This window comes from Oncorhynchus mykiss, chromosome 23, assembly GCF_013265735.2.
Source record: "Oncorhynchus mykiss isolate Arlee chromosome 23, USDA_OmykA_1.1, whole genome shotgun sequence".
In the NCBI taxonomy this organism is placed as follows: Eukaryota; Metazoa; Chordata; class Actinopteri; order Salmoniformes; family Salmonidae; genus Oncorhynchus; species Oncorhynchus mykiss.
Window position 1 is genome coordinate 62147769 of NC_048587.1, and position 18392 is coordinate 62166160.

Below are 18392 nucleotides of genomic sequence, written 5' to 3' on the forward strand. Positions count from 1 at the left end.
CTCACTGGGTCTGGTAATCTCTACTACCTGGCCTCTTTTCAATCCAAAATACAGAGGTGAAACCAATTATTTATAAACCATGGGATTGCTGATGCTATTGCGTTTGAGGGGCTTTGAAGCGACCGGTCTGACATATTGGCACACCATATTCTAGTGTATTTAAATTAAATGTATTTAAATTAAAAGGACAAAATTACATGTATTTAAGTATTTTTTGTTGTTGTATTGCGGACATTAACATTAGTACTCTCAACAACAACAAAGAATACTTGAAGGAACATGTCTACATGTTAAAAATAAATATATGTATATGTGTATGTTTGGCACATAACATTTAAAAGTGTGTATTAAGGTGTCTGTAATAGAATAAACGTGGCAATAACGAATGTAGACATTAATACATGCATTTATATTGCATCCTAAATATATTTTGCAATTGAGGAGGAGCAATGACGGACTGATTGTAAATTAAAAATAAACATTTTTGCTAAAATAATTATTATATTATTGGTTGATTGACTATGGTTTTTCAAATCACCCAGTATTGCTATCTGCAGCGTTAGTTCTAGGCAAATGTTGCAATTCTTCAGCCATTCCTGGACCTGTGACCAAAAATGAGCAACATATGGACAATACCAAAATAAATGATCTAATGACTCTCTGCCTCCTCACAGCAGAATCTGCAGAGCTGGGAAGATTGTATCCCCCAATATATAACATTATATTAGTTGCAAGAATTTTGTATAGTTATTTAAATTGAAAAATTCGAAGTTTTGCATCCTGCATTGGTTTGCGTGTCAATTCATAAACCATGTGCCATGGAATGGGTTCAAGGAAAATCTCTTCCCAACTATTTTGCAATTTATATGGCACAGCTGTCAGTTTTTTGGTCCTTAAATTAAATTGGTATATGTTTTTATTTATCACACTTTTCTTTAACCATTTATGTTCTTTAATACAGGGCCGACATACAAGTTCCTTACTTTTTTCCCCTTCTACTTGCCTCTTCCATTTTTGTGGTATCACTTTTCATGAACCGACCAATCACAGCCTGGATGGGGCGGGACATTAAATAAAGGTTGACGTGCTACAACACAATTTCAAAATGTTGAACTCATTGCTATGCATGAATGGTTATGATTATTAACAAGTTAGTACTTAGCATTAACAAATTAGAGACAAAATACCAATGTAGACATTTTTCTTGCACAAGGATTTAATGACAGAACAAAACCTACAAAAATTATAAATGTTGGTTGTGTATTTCTAAAACATATGGATTGTCCAATTGGAACTAATATTATACTAGTGGTATATAGTATACTATTATATAAAATTGTATGAATATACTAACATTATATAATTAATATATTAATATTATACTAACATTATACTATTATATTAACATTATGCTTTTTATTTAATGTTGTAATATTATACTAATATATTCTAATTATTCATCCAGGTTGAAGACATGCATCTGCAGTGGACAGATGTACAGTTGAAGTCAGAAGTTTACATACACCTTAGCCAAATACATTTAAACTCAGTTTTTCACAATTCCTGACATTTAATCCTAGTGCAAATTTCCTGTCTTAGGTCAGTTAGGATCACCACTTTATTTTAAGAATGTGAAATGTCAGAATAATAGCAGAGAGAATGATTTATTTCAGCTTATATTTCTTTCATCACATTTCCAGTGGGTCAGAAGTTTACATACACTCAATTAGTATTTGGTAGCATTGCTTTTTAATTGTTTAACTTGGGTCAAACGTTTCAGGTAGCCTTCCACAAGCTTCCCACAATAAGTTGGGTGAATTTTTGGCCCATTCCTCCTGACAGAGCTGGTGTAACTGAGTCAGGTTTTTAGGTCTCCTTGCTCGCACACGCTTTTTCAGTTCTGCCCACAAATTTTCTATGGGATTGAGGTCAGGGCTTTGTGATGGCCACTACAATACCTTGACTTTGTTGTCCTTAAGCCATTTTGCCAGAACTTTGGAAGTATGCTTGGGGTCATTGTCCAGTTGGAAGACCCATTTGCGACCAAGCTTTAACTTCCTGACTGATGTCTTGAGATGTTGCTTCAATATATCCACATAATTGTCCTGCCTCATGAGCCATCTATTTTGTGAAGTGCACCAGTCCCTCCTGCAGCAAAGCACCCCCACAACATGATGCTGCCACCCTCGTGCTTCACGGTTGGGATGGTGTTCTTCGCCTTGCAAGCCCCCCCCTTTCCCCTCCAAACATAACAATGGCCATTATGGCCAAATATTTCTATATTTGTTTCATCAGACCAGAGGACATGTCTCCAAAAAGTACGATCTTTGTCCCCATGTGCAGTTGCAAACCGTAGTCTGGCTTTATTATGGCGGTTTTGGAGCAGTGGCTTCTTCCTTGCTGAGCAGCCTTTCAGGTTGTGTCGATATAGGACTCGTTTTACTGTGGATATAGGTACTTTTGTACCTGTTTCCTCCAGCATCTTCACAAGGTCCTTTGCTGTTGTTCTCGGATTGATTTGCACTTTTCGCACCAAAGTACGTTCATCTCTAGGAGACAGAACGCATCTCCATGGTGTTTATGCCTGCGTACTATTGTTTGTACAGATAAACGTGGTACATTCTGCCGTTTGGAAATTGCTCCCAAGGATGAACCAGACTTGTGGAGGTCTACAGTTCTTTTTCTGAGGTCTCGGCTGATTTCTTTTGATTTGCCCATGATGTCAAGCAAAGAGGCACTGAGTTTGTAGGCCTTGAAATACATCCACAGGTACACCTCCAATTGACTCAAATAATGTCAATTAGCCTATCAGAAGCTTCTAAAGCCATGACATCATTTTCTGGAATTTTCCAAGCTGTTTAAGGCACAGTCAACACTGTACCACTGAAATTGTGATACAGTGAATTTATAAGTGAAATAATCTGTAAACAATTGTTGGAAAAATTACTTGTGTCATGCACAAAGTAGATGTCCTAACTGACTTGCCAAAACTATAGTTTGTAAACAAGAAATTTGTGGAGTGGTTGAAAACGAGTTTTAACTTGACTCCAACCTAAGTGTATGTAAACTTCCGACTTCAACTGTATGTGCCAAATGTCCCCTCCCCTTTTGCAATTTAAAAGATACGAGCCCCTGCGATATCGTCCAAATGATCAGTGACGAAACATCCGCATCACGGAACAAAGTTCCTCGTTAGTTTTCGGATCCCACAGCCTGTTGACAGACGATACCAGTGATATTACATGTGTCTGTCCACGAGAGATTAGAAATATCATTGTTCCCAGTTTGAGATCTATGACGATGGTTTACCCTGTCCTAAGTCCTAATCTGAACTGGGGAGAGGACCTGTGATGTCATCTTTGTCCCAAATGGCACCCTATTCCCTATGTAGTACACTACTTTTGACCAAAGCCCTCTCTGGTCAAAAGTAGGGAGCTATATATAGAATAGCGTGCCATTTTGTGACGTACCCAGAGTCTCTTGTTATCTTGTCTCTTCCTAGTGACTTGGTTCACATAGGTGGTACAGATGTACAAGCCATCTGACACTTCAGTTGTGACACAAATAATACTTTTTTGCCATTTTTATGTTGAGTTTGTATGCATTTTTTTGTCTCCACAAAAAAATGCAGCTAAAAAATTGTGATCTTTGTATCAAGACTGTGTGTTAAATGTATTTTACCACCTGGGTGAACCTGGCCTATAAGGTCAATGTATCATTTCTAATTGGTCCACCTATCCATTGTTCTTGGCAGTAACCTCCAGTATAGTGATTGACATTGTATTCTATAACTATCTCTGTCACTATCTCCTCTTATTGACCCGTATGGTCAAATGGAACACAAGCAAATCTATTTGCACACGTCTTCATGAAGACACCATTTAATTAAGTTCAGAAATCGTACATGTACAAAAACATCAGTTAAGCCGGCCAGAGCCAACTGCTGCCGGTGGGGTGGTTTGCTTTGCTGTTTTACATGAGAGCATGTGGACTTGATTGTGTGCATGAGGGTAGTGTTTTGGGATCTTGGAGCCTTAAGTGGGCCAAGGAAAAGAAGAAGCATCAGTAGAGTTTACAGTCTCTGGAGTACCAAGGAGAAGAAGAAGCATCAATAGAGTTTACAGTCTCTGGGGAACCAAGGAGAATAAGGAGCATCAACAGAGTTTACAGTCTCTGGAGTACCAAGGAGAAGAAGGAGCATCAACATAGTTGACAGTCTCTGGAGGACCAAGGAGAAGAAGAAGCATCAACAGAGTTTACAGTCTGGGGAACCAAGGAGAAGAAGGCGCATTAACAGAGTTTACAGTCTCTGGAGTACCAAGGAGAAGAAGAAGCATCAATAGAGTTGACAGTCTCTGGAGGACCAAGGAGAAGAAGAGGCATCAATAGAGTTTACAGTCTCTGGGGAAAAAAGTAGAAGAAGGAGCATCAACAGAGTTTACAGTCTCTGGGGAACCAAGGAGAAGAAGGAGCATCAACAGAGTTTACAGTCTCTGGAGTACCAAGGAGAAGAAGGAGCATCAACAGAGTTTACAGTCTCTGGAGGACCAAGGAGAAGAAGGAGCATCAACAGAGTTTACAGTCTCTGGAGGACCAAGGAGAAGAACAAGACCCGACCAGGACCTCCATAATGTAGTCCAGAGTCATGACCCGACCAGGACCTCCATAATGTAGTCCAGAGTCATGACCCGACCAGGACCTCCATAATGTAGTCCAGAGTCATGACCCGACCAGGACCTCGATAATGTAGTCCAGAGTCACGACCCGACCAGGACCTCCATAATGTAGTCCAGAGTCACGACCCGACCAGGACCTCCATAATGTAGTCCAGTTGTAGTCCAGAGTCACGACCCGACCAGGACCTCCATAATGTAGTCCAGAGTCACGACCCGACCAGGACCTTCATAATGTAGTCCAGTTGTAGTCCAGAGTCACGACCCGACCAGGACCTCCATAATGTAGTCCAGAGTCACGACCCGACCAGGACCTCGATAATGTGGTCCAGAGTCACAACCCGACCAGGACCTCCATAATGTAGTCCAGTTGTAGTCCAGAGTCACGACCCAACCAGGACCTCCATAATGTAGTCCAGAGTCACAACCCGACCAGGACCTCCATAATGTAGTCCAGTTGTAGTCCAGAGTCACGACCCAACCAGGACCTCCATAATGTAGTCCAGAGTCACGACCCGACCAGGACCTCTATAATGTAGTCCAGAGTCACGACCCGACCAGGACCTCCATAATGTAGTCCAGAGTCATGACCCGACCAGGACCTCCATAATGTAGTCCAGAGTCACGACCTGACCCGGACCTTGATAATGTAGTCCAGTTGTAGTCCAGAGTCACGACCCGACCAGGACCTCCATAATGTAGTCCAGAGTCATGACCTGACCAGGACCTCCATAATGTAGTCCAGAGTAACGACCTGACCAGGACCTCAATATTGTAGTCCAGAGTCATGACCCGACCAGGACCTCCATAATGTAGTCCAGAGTCATGACCTGACCAGGACCTCGATAATGTAGTCCAGTTGTAGTCCAGAGTCACGACCCGACCAGGACCTCCATAATGTAGTCCAGAGTCACGACCTGACCAGGACCTCAATATTGTAGTCCAGAGTCATGACCCGACCAGGACCTCCATAATGTAGTCCAGAGTCATGACCCGACCAGGACCTCCATAATGTAGTCCAGAGTCATGACCCGACCAGGACCTCCATAATGTAGTCCAGAGTCACGACCTGACCAGGACCTCAATATTGTAGTCCAGAGTCATGACCCGACCAGGACCTCCATAATATAGTCCAGAGTCACGACCTGACCAGGACCTCGATAATGTAGTCCAGTTGTAGTCCAGAGTCACGACCCGACCAGGACCTCCATAATGTAGTCCAGAGTCATGACCTGACCAGGACCTCCATAATGTAGTCCAGTTGTAGTCCAGAGTCACGACCCGACCAGGACCTCCATAATGTAGTCCAGAGTCACGACCCGACCAGGACCTCCATAATGTAGTCCAGTTGTAGTCCAGAGTCACGACCCGACCAGGACCTCCATAATGTAGTCCAGAGTCACAACCCGACCAGGACCTCCATAATGTAGTCCAGAGTCACGACCCAACCATGACCTCCATAATGTAGTCCAGAGTCACGACCCGACCAGGACCTCCATAATGTAGTCCAGAGTCACGACTCGACCAGGACCTCGATAATGTAGTCCAGAGTCACGACCCGACCAGGACCTACATAATGTAGTCCAGAGTCACGACCCAACCAGGACCTCAATAATGTAGTCCAGTTGTAGTCCAGAGTCACGACCCGACCAGGACCTCCATAATGTAGTCCAGAGTCACGACCCGACCAGGACCTCCATAATGTAGTCCAGTTGTAGTCCAGAGTCACGACCCGACCAGGACCTCCATAATGTAGTCCAGAGTCACGACCCGACCAGGACCTCCATAATGTAGTCCAGAGTCACGACTCGACCAGGACCTCGATAATGTAGTCCAGAGTCACGACCCGACCAGGACCTACATAATGTAGTCCAGAGTCACGACCCAACCAGGACCTCAATAATGTAGTCCAGTTGTAGTCCAGAGTCACGACCCGACCAGGACCTCCATAATGTAGTCCAGAGTCACGACCCGACCAGGACCTCCATAATGTAGTCCAGTTGTAGTCCAGAGTCACGACCCGACCAGGACCTCCATAATGTAGTCCAGAGTCACGACCCGACCAGGACCTCCATAATGTGGTCCAGAGTCACGACCCAACCAGGACCTCCATAATGTAGTCCAGAGTCACGACCCGACCAGGACCTCCATAATGTGGTCCAGTTCCGTCAGGTCCATGTTGAAAGGTTGGCTGGGCATGACTGAGGGGGCGGCAGGGGTCGTGCATGTGTCAAAGTCATACATGGAGGTGTCGATGTCTGCAAACAGGATCTCATCCATTGCCAGGTCAGTGAAGAAACCTGAGGAGGAAGAGGAGGAGAAGGAAGGGGAGGAGTTTAAATCCAAGCCACTAGGAGGAGAAAGAGGAAGGGGAGGAGGAAGAGTGTCCATCAGTCTGGACTCTATACTCCTGCTGTCAAGTAAGGACACCGGCCCGTCTAGTGTGGGGCTGCCTGTCCTGATGCAGTCTTTGAATTGGCCTTTGGCTGTGGTTGTTATTGTGGCTGTTACTGTGGCTGTGGTTGTTACTGTTGTGGAGAGGAGGGGGGCACGGGGGGCAGTTGGCATGGGGTCTGAAGGGGCTCTGCTGAGGCTGTGGGGAAGGTAGTAGTCTTAATAGTATTAGCTGCTGTTGTTGTTCTGGTTATTATTGTCTGTGGTGTGGCTGAGAGAGGACAGTGCTGCTCTATGTCACCCAGGGTAGGGCACAAAGTGTCTCTGCAGCAGGCAGGCACAGGTACCTTGGAGAGGGTAGAGGTTTTCTGGGGTGGGCGAGGGGCATAGGGGGGAGGACGAAGAGGAGGAAGAGACTTAGGCGGGGGCAAAGTGCAAAAGGAGGCGTCGTCTCCGTCTTCCTCCAATAGCAAGGTGGGCGTGATGCAGACCTCCAGAGAGACAGGCCACCAGGTGGGCGTGGTTGCGAAGGGGGGGAGTAGCGAGGGCAGAGGGGCTGACTCCAAGAGCCACCCTGAAGGCTGCTGGGAAAGGGACGGGGTGGCGGTAGCCACCACTAACAGCACACCGCCGAATGTGGGCGGGGGGGCATCACAGAAGTCCTCGTCCATGGGATCATCTGCGAGGGGGGCAGGAGGAGAGCTGGACGGCGCAGCGAGCCTTCCTGTTTTAGCTCTTCCTAGATGCAGGACAGCATGTTGTTGATGAGAACACGTCTCTCCAGGCTCAGAAGCCAGTGGTTATAAAGCTTCATTAGAGAGATGTTGAAGATGCTCTGTCTCTGGAGGTTGTACGACACCTTGGAGGGAATAGAGACTTAACAAGTTACTACAGTGGAAGGTCTGGTGGAGGGAATAGAGATGTAACAAGTTACTACAGTGGAAGGTCTGGTGGAGGGAATAGAGATGTAACAAGTTACTACAGTGGAAGGTCTGGTGGAGGGAATAGAGACTTAACAAGTTACTACAGTGGATGGTCTGGAGAGGGAATAGAGATGTAACAAGTTACTACAGTGGAAGGTCTGATGGAGGGAATAGAGATGTAACAAGTTACTACAGTGGAAGGTCTGGTGGAGGGAATAGAGACTTAACAAGTTACTACAGTGGAAGGTCTGGTGGAGGGAATAGAGATGTAACAAGTTACTACAGTGGAAGGTCTGGTGGAGGGAATAGAGATGTAACAAGTTACTACAGTGGAAGGTCTGGTGGAGGGAATAGAGATGTAACAAGTTACTACAGTGGAAGGTCTGGTGGAGGGAATAGAGATGTAACAAGTTACTACAGTGGAAGGTCTGGTGGAGGGAATAGAGACTTAACAAGTTACTACAGTGGAAGGTCTGATGGAGGGAATAGAGACGTAACAAGTTACTACAGTGGAAGGTCTGGTGGAGGGAATAGAGATGTAACAAGTTACTACAGTGGAAGGTCTGGTGGATATTTACAACTGTATTATGGGACATATTCACACTGACATAAGTTGACTTAATGTGAATTTGAGTAAAACATAATTGACTGAAGTCCATGTTTAATTAAATAAATTCCATCTCAGGTCTGAACCCTAAATGAATAAGAACTTCAGTATATTATAAATATAATGTATAATATTGTGTATGTGAGGAGAAAAATATTACTTACGACAATTCGGATAAAGGCATACTGTATAAATGGTTCAAGAAAAGAAATGAACAAGATCTTTAAATATTGTAGGCCATCTTGGAGAAACCTAGGCTGAGGCCGTTGGGGTTGGGAGTCGTTGTAGTGGTCATGGGCCTCTGTGGCGCCATCGCTTTGTCATCCAACACATCTTCATCCTCGTCCAGTTTCCGCTTTGCCCCTTTTACCAAACATATATCTGCAACAACAACAACACACAAGTATTACTAAAAGTCTAATATGATGGTGATGATGATGATGACAATGGCGCCGACAGAGAGGATCGCCTCGCTTCTAGTTCTTAGGAAACTTTGCAGTATTTCGTTTTTTTATGTATTATTTCTTACATTGTTAACCCAGAAAATATTATGTGTTATTACATAAAGCCGGGAAGAACTATTGGATATCAGAGCGGCGGTAACTCACTATCACTACCAGCATTACGACCAGAAATACGACTTTGTTCACACCACCCAGGGCAATTGAACTGATTCCAGAGGCTGACCCAAAACAACGCCGGCGGAGAAGAGGAAGTCAGAGCGGTCTTCTAGTCAGACACCACCCACCACTTCCGAGTATATTACTTGCTAATGTTCAGTCCCTGGATAACAAGGTTGGTGAGATCAGGGCAAGGGTTTCTTACCAGAGAGACATCAGGGATTGTAACATACTCTGTTTCACAGAAACATGGCTCTCTCGGGATATACGGTCGGAGTCGGTCCGCAACCGCCTGCAACCGCAGGGCTCTCCAGAGGGTGGTGTGGTCTGCACAACGCAGCACCAGGGGCAAACTACAGTCCCTCTAGGACACCTACAGCACCCGATGTCTCAGGACGGCCAAAAAGATCAGCAAGGACAACAACCACTGCTTGTTCACCCCGCTACCATGTAGAAGGCGAGGTCAGCACAGGTGCATCAAATCAGGGATCGAGGGACTGAAAAACAGCTTCTATCTCAAGGCCATCAGACTGATAAATAGCCATCACTAGCACAGAGGCTGCTGCCTACATACACAGACTTGAATTCATTGACCACTTGAATAAATGGATCACTAGTCACTTTTATAATGTCACTTTAATAATATTTACATATCTTGCATTACTCATCTCATATATATATACTACGGCAGCGTGCTCATATATATATACTGTATTCTATACTATCTACTGTATCTTGACTATCCTACCGATCCTCGACTTCGGCGATGTCATCTACAAAATTGCTTCCAACACTCTACTCAGCAAACTGGATGCAGTTTATCACAGTGCCATCCGTTTTGTCACTAAAGCACCTTATACCACCCACCACTGCGACCTGTATGCTCTAGTCGGCTGGCCCTCGCTACTTTTTCGTCGCCAGACCCACTGGCTCCAGGTCATCTACAAGTCCATGCTAGGTAAAGCTCCGCCTTATCTCAGTTCACTGGTCACGATGGCAACACCCACCCGTAGCACGCGCTCCAGCAGGTGTATCTCACTGATCATCCCTAAAGCCAACACCTCATTTGGCCGCCTTTCGTTCCAGTTCTCTGCTGCCTGTGACTGGAACGAATTGCAAAAATCGCTGAAGTTGGAAGCTTTTATCTCCCTCACCAACTTCAAACATCTGCTATCTGAGCAGCTAACCGATCGCTGCAGCTGTACATAGTCTATCGGTAAATAGCCCACCCATTTTTACCTACCTCATCCCCATACTGTTTTTATTTATTTACTTTTCTGCTCTTTTGCACACCAATATCTCTACCTGTACATGACCATCTGATCATTTATCACTCCAGTGTTAATCTGCAAACTTGTAATTATTTGCCTACCTCCTCATGCCTTTTGCACACAATGTATATAGACTCCCTTTTTTTCTACTGTGTTATTGACTTGTTAATTGTTTACTCCATGTGTAACTCTGTGTTGTCTGTTCACACTGCTATGCTTTATCTTGGCCAGGTCGCAGTTGTAAATGAGAACTTGTTCTCAACTAGCCTACCTGGTTAAATAAAGGTGTTCTCAACTAGCCTACCTGGTTAAATAAAGGTGTTCTCAACTAGCCTACCTGGTTAAATAAAGGTGTTCTCAACTAGCCTACCTGGTTAAATAAAGGTGAAATAAATAAAAATAAAAATAAAAATCTTAGTCTATGCCGCTCTGACATTGTTCGTCCATATATTTATTTATACATTCTTAATTTCATTCCTTTACTTAGATTTGTGTGAATAGGGTATTTTTGTGAAATTGTTCGATATTACTTGTTAGATATTGCTATACTGTCGGAACTAGAAGCACAAGCGTTTCACTACACCCACAATAACATCAGCTGAACACGTGTATGTGACGAATAAAATTTGATTTGATTTGATTATGATTATTTTCATTTTGTTTATTTTTCTCTCCCTTATACAGTCATTAGAGGGAAATTATTTGAGTGGAAATATGCTCAGGAATTGACTGTTGAATAGCGTAAGGTATGATGGAGCTGGGAAGAATTAATTCCAACCTGAGAGAGAAAGAGAGAGAGAGGGAGAGCAGGAAAGCGAGACATAAAAAGGGAAGGAGTGTAAGCAAACAAGTAAGAGGGCAAGAGACAGGCAGACGGAGAGAGGGTGTGTGAGAGAGAGAGACAGGCAGACAGAGAGAGAGTGTGAGAGAGAGAGACAGGCAGACAGAGAGAGAGTGTGAGAGAGAGAGACAGGTAGACAGAGAGAGTGTGTGAGAGAGAGAGACAGGCAGACAGAGAGAGAGTGTGTGAGAGAAAGACAGGCAGACAGAGAGAGAGTGTGTGTGAGACAGAGAGAGAGACAGGCAGACAGAGAGAGAGTGTGTGAGAGAGACAGGCAGACAGAGAGAGAGTGTGTGAGAGAGAGACAGGCAGACAGAGAGAGAGTGTGTGAGAGAGAGACAGGCAGACAGAGAAAGAGAGTGTGTGAGAGAGAGAGACAGGCAGACAGAGAAAGAGAGTGTGTGAGAGAGAGACAGGCAGACAGAGAGAGAGTGTGCGAGAGAGAGACAGTCAGACAGAGAGAGAGTGTGTGAGAGAGAGAGACAGGCAGACAGAGAGAGAGTGTGTGAGAGAGAGAGACCGGCAGACAGAGAGAGAGAGGGGGAAAGAAATTGAAATTGAAATGGGAAAGTGTGAAAGAGAGGGGAAGAGAGATGGAGATAGGGAAAGAGAGAGACAGGAAGAGAGAGGGAATAAGAGAGAGAGCGGGAGAGAGTCAGGCATTGTAATGCAGTGTGTTTGAACCTAATCCAGGCAGACAGGCTCAGGGGTTTGATGGCACAAGCGGGGAGCCCATCCAACAGTGAGTCGTAATAGTCCTTTTCTAGAACCAGACTACAATACGTCAAGCCGAAAAACCGTGACGACCCTGATGGAGAAATTGTACAACGATTGCTCTGCAAGTAGAAAGCTCGAGCTCTCAATCACCATACATGGCTGTTGGACATCTATGAACACACTGTCATACATCACTACAACAAGCCATCACAAAGTAGTACTTTAAAGTATTTTTTCTTAAGTACTTTACAATACTGCACTATTCCTCCCTAAACTACAGCTAGAGTCACATAGTATAAAACACACCTGCATGTCTTCTGATGGTTTTAACATCTGTAGAGTAGTCTGTCTGATGCAGTAGTCTGTCTGAAACAGTAGCCTGTCTGATACAGTAGCCTGATACAGTAGCCTGTCTGATACAGTAGTCTGATACAAAAGTCTGTCTGATAAAGTAGTCTGTATAATCCAATAGTCTGTCTGATAAAGTAGTCTGTATAATCCAATAGTCTGTCTGATACAGTAGTCTGTATAATCCAATAGTCTGTCTGATACAGTAGTCTGTATAATCCAATAGTCTGTCTGATACAGTAGTCTGTATAATCCAATAGTCTGTCTGATACAGTAGTCTGTATAATTCAATAGTCTGTCTGATACAGTAGTCTGTATAATCCAATAGTCTGTCTGATACAGTAGTCTGTATAATCCAATAGTCTGTCTGATACAGTAGTCTGTATAATCCAATAGTCTGTCTGATACAGTAGTCTGTATAATCCAATAGTCTGTCTGATACAGTAGTCTGTATAATCCAATAGTCTGTCTGATACAGTAGTCTGATATAAAAGTCTGTCTGAAACAGTTTGTGTCTGTGTCACGACTCCCGCCGAAGTCGGCTCCTCTCCTTATTCGGGCGGCACTCGGCGGTTGACGTCACCGGTCTTCTAGCCATCGCCGCTCCACCTTTCATTTTCCATTTGTTTTGTCTTGTTTTTCCGCACACCTGTCTTACATCCCCTCATCACTCTACGTGTATATTATCCTCTGTTCCCCCCATGTCTGTGTGTGTAATTCTTCGTTACGTGTTGTTGCGATACGAAACCTTCAGCCCCGCCCCTTGGCCGGCAGCGGGGTGCTAGAGGTGGTTAGCGTCCCGTTCCCTGCATTGGACAGGGCACTATAGATACTTCAGGTTATTTCGGTATAACCAGGACCGCTCGCGTAGCCCTGCCTCTCTTTCTATATCGATACGTTGTCCGCGTAGAGAGGTCTTTTGTCTTGTCACTCTCAACGGTCTAGCTCTAGCTGGGATGTGTGAACCCCACGTTTATCCTCTAGACTCTTGGTTTCACCACTAATTGATCCTTGAGTTGTTATTAAGCACTAGTCTGTGATGTATCTAGTTTAAAGTGTGAAAACCTTTAGTCAACTTAGTCTCACTACTCTGCCCGTCGGCTATGTAACGCTTGGATAATAAAACTTAGATAGATCGATAAGACAATTAATGAATCACTACTGGACACACCTTCCTCCTTGTCTTTTAATGGTAACTCACTTTGTCCTAGAGTATTGGTCTCCGTTTCCAGTGTCCCGGTAGAGGGGAGTGTCAGAGTTGTTATCTCCCGTCTTGGGAGGGAGTTTTACTCGAGACAAAATAAGACTACCGTTTATTTTTGGAAACACTCTGTTTTTTGTCTTTTACAATCAAACACACTTCAAAATACACCATTTGTTACTTGGTTACACACAGCGTTAATCAAAAACATGCAAATGCCTTAATGCTCTATAAAGCCTGGTACAATGATAACACTTATCTCTATATTAATGCTTATAATAGCTCTTTAATTACCTTCGAGAGATGACGGGGAGACCCACGAGATCAGGAGCAGAGTTTCAATCGGTCAGAGTTCTGAGAATTTAGTTTCGGTATCGATTCCTCCTATGAGAGATCGGTGGTTTACTTAAATTTAGAGATTCAAGTTAGTCTGGAGAGATCAGAGGTTCACCGTTGATCTACCACAGTGTCTGTGGCGAAAATACCCAGCCGGAATGTTGAGCTCAATCAGTTAAGATATTATTGCATCAAGATAAACCGAGCACAGGGCAAATGGCGACAAGTACAACTGTCCGATAGGTAAGCGGCACGAACCTGAGTTCCAGCAAGTTAGAATCTATAGATAATTTGAGTGGTTCAACTAAATTTCGAGATTCAAGTTAGTCTGGAGGGACGAGAGATTCTCCGCTGAGCTACCGCAGTGTCAGTGGCGATAAGTCCCGGCCGGAATGTTGAGTTCAATCGGTTAAGATATTATTGCATCAAGATAAACCAAGCAACGGGTCAGATGGAGACTAGAACAACTGTTCAATAGCTAAACGGCATAAATAGCTAAATAGCTAAACGGCAAGAGCCCAAGTTCCAGCAAGTTAGAATCTTTAAGTAATTTGAGTCAGGTGGCAATTACCCGAAGTCAAATGGTTGTCTAAATGAATTCAGAATTCAAGAAGTCAGCGCCAATTAAATGGCAATTTCTCTTTATATACCTTTTGTTTCTCTGCACCGGATCCGCTCCTCGTCCTCTTCTGGCAAAGGCAGTGATGACGCATCACCTCAGCGATTATGTCAAGTGCAGTACTGACGCGTACAGCAGGAAATACTTTTATATTTCTTATATGGGCTTCCGTTTATGACAGAGCCGTCTACTCTAGTAGCAATGATTCTAGCAGTTTCTCCCATTCATCTGGGGAGTCGTCGGTTAGCTGGGTGGGTGTCTCTTGACACAAGTCTGTTGAGTTGGGTGGTGGACTGGCATCCTCTGCTGGAGATTGAGCCCAATCTGGTAGATCAGTTGAGTCTGGCTGAGGCAGGGGTGGAGGGGACAACGGGGGCAGGGGGGTAGGACGTTTCACTACAGTGTCATGTGTGACGCTTCATGCTGGTTTTTCACCGGGTCTTGTTTGGAACCCGTGGTATTGTATGCTGTACATTATTTGTGTGTCGAGTGCGCTATTCATTTTTGCCTTTGGCGGGAGTGTCGTTACGCGGTTGCGTCCGTCTGTTTTCCTTCAGCCAAATAAAGTGTGCCTGTTCACTCATCTCTGCTCTGCTGCACCTGACTTCAGTTAACCAGTTGCGCACACTGTTGACATAATTACAAACCTAACATGGAGTCAGCAGGAGCAGGTACTCCGGTTGTAGGGGTCGAGGAGAGCGTCAGAGAGCATTCGGCGATGCTGCAACATCTCAGCGCCACGATGGACTGCGTTTTCCTGAGTTTTCCCCACATTCATAAGGCTCTCATCGATTCAGGCGCGGCTGGTAATGTTATTGACAGAGCATTTGCCCATAGCCTTTGTAGACAAGATTTTCAAGGACCTGCACAGGCAGGGTGTAGTGGTGTATATTGATGACATTCTGGAATACTCCGCTACACGTGCCGAGCATGTGTCCCTGGTGCGCAGGGTGCTTGGTCGTCTGTTGGAGCATGACCTGTACGTCAAGGCTGAGAAATGCCTGTTCTTCCAACAATCCGTCTCCTTCCTAGGGTACCGCATTTCCACCTCAGGGGTGGAGATGGAGAGTAATCGCATTTCAGCCGTGTGTAATTGGCCGACTCCCACCATGGTAAAGGAGGTGCAGAGGTTTCTAGGGTTTGCCAATTACTACCGGAGGTTTATCCGGGGTTTTGTTCAGGTAGTGGCCCCCATTACCTCAATGCTGAAGGGGGGACCGGTCGTTTGCGGTGGTCGGCTGAGGCGGACAGGATTTTGGTCACCTAAGGGCTCTGTTTTCCTCGGCTCCCGTGCTGGCCCATCCGGATCCCTCTTTGGAGTTCATAGTGGAGGTGGAAGCGTCCGAGGCTGGGATAGGAGCCGTGATGGCAGATGCACTGTCCCGGCTGTATGACACAGAGGAGCGGCCCATGGATCATACTCCCATACTCCCGGCCTCCTGCGTGGTCGCGCCGGTAGTGTGGGAGCTGGACGCGGACATTGAGCAGGCATTACGTGCAGAGCCCGCTCCCCTCCAGTGTCCCGCGTCTGTACGTTCCGTCTGCTGTCCGTGACCGGTTGATCTATTGGGCCCATACGTCACCCTCCTCTGGTTATCCTGGGACCGGTCGGATAGTGCGCTGTTTGAGTGGGAAGTACTGGTGGCCTACCTTGGCCAAGGACGTGAGGGTTTATGTCTCCTCCTGCTCGGTGTGCGGCCAGTGTAAGGCTCCTAGGCACCTGCCCAGAGGGAAGCTACACCCCTTAACCGTTCCACAACGGCCTTGGTCGCACCTGTTGGTGGATTTTCTTACCGATCTCCCCCCTCATAGGGAAACACCACGATCCTGGTCGTTGCGGATCGGTTCTCTAAGTCCTTCCGTCTCCTCCCTCTGCCTGGTCTCCCTAAGGCCCTACAGACTGCGGAGGCCTTGTTTACGCACGTCTTCTGGCACTACGGGGTACCTGAGGATATATTGTCTGATCGAGGTCCCCAGTTCACTTCGAGGGTCTTGAAGGCCTTCATGGAACGTCTAGGTGTCTCGATCAGCCTTACCTCGGGTTTCATCCCGAGAGTAATGGGCAGGTGGAGAGAGTGAACCAGGATGTGTGCAGGTTTCTGCGGTCATATTGCCAGGACCGGCTGGGGGAGTGGGTGGCGTTTGTGCCCCGGGCCGAGTTGGCTCAGAACTCACTCCGCCACTCCTCCACTAACCTCTCCCCCTTCCAGTGCGTACTGGGGTACCAGACGGTTCTGGCACCTTGGCATCAGAGTCAGACCAAGAATCCTGTGGTAGACGACTGGTTCAGGCGGACGGAGGAGATATGGGACGCCACCCATGTTCACCTCCAGCGGGCCGTGCTGCGCCAGAAAACCAGCGCAGACCGTCACCGCAGTGAGGCCCCGGTGTGACCGGGTCTGGCTCTCGACCCGAAACCTGCCCATCCGCCTGCCCTGCCGGAAGCTGGGTCCATGGTTTGTGGGGCCATTTAAAGTCCTGAGGAGAGTGAACGAGGTTAGTTATAGGTTACAGCTTCGCCCCGGTTACCGTATTAACCCCTCGTTCCATGTGTCTCTCCTCAGACCGGTGGTGGCTGTTGACAGTCTGTTGACAGTCTGTCTGATATAGTAGTCTGATACAATGGTCTGTCTGATACAGTAGTCTGATACAGTACTCTGTCTGATACAATAGTCTGTCTGATACAGTAGTATGTCTGATACAGTAGTCTGTCTGACACAGTAGTCTGTCTGACACAGTAGTCTGTCTGACACAGTAGTCTGATACTGTTGTGCCCGGGGTATAGTGGAGGAAGGAGTTAGACGCAGGAGACAGAGAGTTCAGAGTAGGCACTTCTTTATACACCGACCAGGTGAAAACCGACGCCACTCAAAACAAATTCCCCAAAACACAGGGGAACGAAACAGTATAACAAAAACAGCTCACGTACACAAACAACCGTGACATACATGCGTGTACAACGAGAACACATTAAACAATCCCGCACACCCAGCAGGCGAGCTGGCTGGATGGCTAATAAAGCCCAACTAATAACCTAATTGACAACAGGTGTAACTAATAAACAGACATGCGGGGGGGGGGGGGGGATCAGTGGCAGCTAGTAGGCCGGTGACGACGACCGCCGAACACCACCAGAACGGGAAGGGGAGCCACCTTCGGTAGGAGTCGTGACAGATACAATCAATAGACTGTAAACTCTCCTTCCAGACCCATATCAAACATCTCCAATCCAAAGTTAAATCTAGAATTGGCTTCCTATTTCACAACAAAGCATCCTTCACTCATGCTGCCAAACATACCCTTGTGAAACTGACCATCCTACCAATCCTCAACTTCGGTGATGTCATTTACAAAATAGCCTCCAATACCCTACTCAACAAATTGGATGCAGTCTATCACAGTGCCATCCGTTTTGTCACCAAAGCCCCATATACTACCCACCATTGCGACCTGTACGCTCTCGTTGGCTGGCCCTCGCTTCATACTCGTCGTCAAACCCACTGGCTCCATGTCATCTACAAGATCCTGCTAGGTAAAGTCCCCCCTTATCTCAGCTCGCTGGTCACCATAGCATCACCCACCTGTAACACGCACTCCAGCAGGTATATCTCTCTGGTCACCCCCAAAACCAATTCTTTCTTTGGCCGCCTCTCCTTCCAGTTCTCTGCTGCCAAAGACTGGAACGAACTACAAAAATCTCTGAAACTGGAAACACTTATCTTCCTCACTAGCTTTAAGCACCAACTGTCAGAGCAGCTCACAGATTACTTCACCTGTACATAGCCCACCTATAATTTAGCCCAAACAACTACCTCTTTGTCTACTGTATTTATTTATTTATT

The 18392-nt window shown here is 45.8% G+C and overlaps 1 pseudogene; it reads right to left on the bottom strand.

Moving 5' to 3' along the window:
* Positions 1-6136: 6136 nt before the first annotated feature.
* On the bottom strand, positions 6137-16556 carry LOC118943840 (annotated as a pseudogene).
* Between the last annotated feature and the right edge of the window lie 1836 nt (positions 16557-18392).